The following is a 3,547-nucleotide window of genomic DNA, read 5'->3' as shown; positions in this document are numbered from 1 at the left end:
TTCATCAATCTTGTTTACCTTTTCAAAGAACCAGCTCCTGGTTTAATTGATACTCTATATTGTTTCTTTAGCCTCTTTGTCATTTATTTCTGCTCTGATAGTTATTATTTTCTTCCTTCTACTTCCTCCGGGCTTTACTTGCTGTTCTTTTTCTAATTCTTTTAGATGCAGGGTCAAGTTGTTTACTTGAGCTTTTTCTAGCTTCTTAAGGTATGCCTGTAATGCTATAAACTTCCCTCTCAGAACTGCTTTTGCTGTCTCCCATAAATTTTGAGTTGATGTATGCTCATTATTGGTCGTTTCTAGAAATTTTTTAATTTCTTCTTTGATCTCATTGTTAACCCATTTGTTATTTAATAACATGCTATTTAGTTTCCAAATGTTTGAGTATTTTTCAATTTTTCTGTTGTGATTCATTTCTAGTTTCATGCCATTGTGATCAGAGAATGTGCTCGATATGACTTCAATCTTTTTAAATTTGTTAATACCACTTTTGTGCCCTAACATGTGGTCTATACTAGAGAATATGTCATGAGCACTTGAAAAGAATGTATATTCTGCTGTTTTAGGGTGAAAGGTTCTGAATATATCTATTAAATCAAGTTGATGTAGTATGTCCAATAAGTATGCTGTTTCTTTGTTAATTTTCTTTTTTGAGGATCTATCTAGTGATATTACTGGGTATTGAAATCCCCTACTATTATAGTATTGCTGTTGATCTCGCCCTTTTTAATCCATCAAAGTCTCCTTTATATATTTAGGTGCTCCTATATTAGGTGTGTAGATATTTATAACAGTTATATCTTCCTGTTGGATGGCTTCCTTTATCATTATGTAGTGACCTTTTTTTATCTCTTACTATAGTTTTTGTTTTAAAGTCCATTTTGTCTGATATAAGTATTGCTACCCCAGCTTTTTTTTCATTTCCATTTGCATGAAAAATTTTTTGCATCCTTTTATCTTCAGTCTATGTGCATCTTTTTTTTTAAGGTGTGTCTCTTGTAGACAGCATATGTATGGGTCCTGTTTTCTTATCCATGCAGCTACCCTGTGTCTTTTGATCAGATCATTTAAACCATTTACATTTAAGGTTATTATTGATATGTAATTGTTTATTGCCATTTTATTCTTTAAAACTGTATTCCTCTTTTGCTATATTCTTTTTCTCCTTTGATCTGTTTACAACAGGCCCCTTAGTATTTCTTGCAGCCTTGGTTTGGTTGTAGTAAATTCCTTGAGTTTTTTTTTTTCTATCTGGAAAGCTTTTTATTTCTTCTTCAATTTCAAATGATAGCTTTGTTGGATAAAGTAGTCTTGGTTATAGGCTCTTGTTTTGCATTACTTTGAATATTTCTTGCCATTTCCTTCTGGCTCAAGTGTTTCTGTTGAGAAGTTGGATGTCATCTTTTGGAGGCTCCTTTGTAGGTGATAGTCTTTTTTTCTCTAGCAGCTTTTAATATTTTCTCTTTATCACTTAGCTTTGGTATTTTAATTATGATGTGTCTTGGTATAGCTTTGGTATTTTAATTATGATGTGTCTTGGTATAGATTTCTTTGGGTTTCTATTTAATGGAGTTCTTTGTGCTTCTTGAACTTGTGAGATATTTTCCTGCCTTAATTGAGGGAAGTTTTCAGATATGATATGTTTGAACAATGTCTCTATCCCTTGTTCTTTCTCTTCTTCTTCAGGAACCCCTATGATCTGGATGTTATTTCTCTTCATTTTGGCACAGAGCTCTCTAAGGATTTCCTCAGACTTTTTGAGTCTCTTTTTCTTTTTTCTGCTCTGTTTCTGTGCCTTTATTTATCTTGTCCTCTACCTCGCTGATTCGATTCTCAGCCTCATCCATCCTGGTTTTAATTTTTTCCATTGTGTTCTTAATTTCTGATATTGTATTTGTCATTTCTGACTGATACTTTTTTATTATTTCAATGTTCTTTTTATATTTGCTATATCTTTATTTAAGTGTTCGTAATGACTATCTATTGTTGTTCTAATATCTTTGAGCATCCTAGCAATTATTATTTTAAACTCTGCACCTGGTAATTTGGTTATATCTGACTCATTCAGGTCCTTTTCTGGGGATTTCTCTTGATTTATTTGTGTTGCATTTCTATGCTTCCTCATTTTGTCTGTGTAAAAGAAGGTTTTGGCCACTGGAGCCCACTGGGTGTGTCCTTTGTGTTCCCTAGGTATGGTCTGTCTGCAGTCCCACAATCCCCTCTGCTGTTGCTGCCTAGGGCATTCAGGTATGGGCATTGTCAGTGCCTGCCCAATGGGGCTGTTGCTGTGATTTCTGCCTCTCTTACATGAGAGTGGCTGTGATCATGTGCTTGGGTATAGAAGCCGTGGTGAACTTGGCCTTTGCTCTGCCTCCGCGGATGGCATTATGCTCAGCCCTCAGGGCAGAAGTGAGGACCTTTGCTCAGCTTCGGGTCTCCACCTGATTCTGGGCTTTCACCCCACCCTTGCAGGAGAAACCCGCTCGTGGGATGGCTGCAAGCCTTGGCTCCACAGGCCAGGTGGGACTGCATGGCCAGGCTCAGTAGCGGGACTCTGCTTATTCTGGGCTTTTGGCTCCAGCCTCACGGAAGGAGCCAGCTCCCAAGTCAGGCCACAAGCCTGGGTTCTGTGGGAGGGGCAAGGCTGTACTCCTGCACCCTTGCTGAAGGGTGAGTCTCTGCCCCTTCTGGGACTCCTGCCCTTCCCCTGCTGGCTGGATTGCAGGTGGCCTGCAGCTGGGCTTGACCAGTTTTGCATGCCCCCTCCTCCCCAGCAGGGCAAGACTGAGCTCACACCTGGGCCTCAGTGGTGGCCAGGTGGCTTCTGTCCTTGCCAACAGAACCGCGCTTCCATGTCCGGCCGCCACCACCCGCCCTTGGGCAAGCCCTCAGCACTTGGTGGCACTGCAGCTCAGACCCTAACATTCACTACTGTAGTCCCAAAAGCTCCCACCTTCTAAGTGACTCTGCTCTGAGTGCCGCGGGAGAGCTTGTTTGGCTGCTCTCCTGCTTCCCTTTGCTGGTATTGCTGTTTCCGGGGGTTATATTCACTTCAGATTTGGGTGACTCATCCCAGGGGTTAGGGTGCTGTCTCTCAAAATGTTTCTCCCTGTGCCTCCTAGATTACACTCTCTTCCCACTAACTACTCCAGTCCTCTCCTCTCTCTTTGTCCCCTGGAGCCTCGGGAGAGTGGTTGTGTGAGAGGTTTTCTGAGTGGTCCCTTTAAGGAGAATTCTGGATCTGAGAAGTCAGTCTCTTTCTCACAAATAGTATCCTGTCTTGTTTCCAGCTAAATACTGTCCATGCACCTCTTCTAGTCTCTGGGGCTGCAGGCTAGGGCTTTGTTCCTGGGACTCAGCACCCTTCCCCTCTGCTAAACTCTCTTTCCACCATGTGAGTCTCTCCTGGCTGCTGTTAGCTCCGGGAAGCTAGGCAGCCCTTTCTGCATTTCCGCTTTTCCTACCAGTCTCAGTGTGGCTTCTTCAGTGTTCCTTGGTTGAAGAGTCCTCTTAGTTTAGTCCAAAGTTTGTTTTTTCAGATGAT

The sequence above is a fragment of the Saccopteryx bilineata genome, chromosome 2, assembly GCF_036850765.1.
Source record: "Saccopteryx bilineata isolate mSacBil1 chromosome 2, mSacBil1_pri_phased_curated, whole genome shotgun sequence".
NCBI classification, from domain to species: Eukaryota; Metazoa; Chordata; class Mammalia; order Chiroptera; family Emballonuridae; genus Saccopteryx; species Saccopteryx bilineata.
This window is presented reverse-complemented; position numbering follows the sequence as displayed.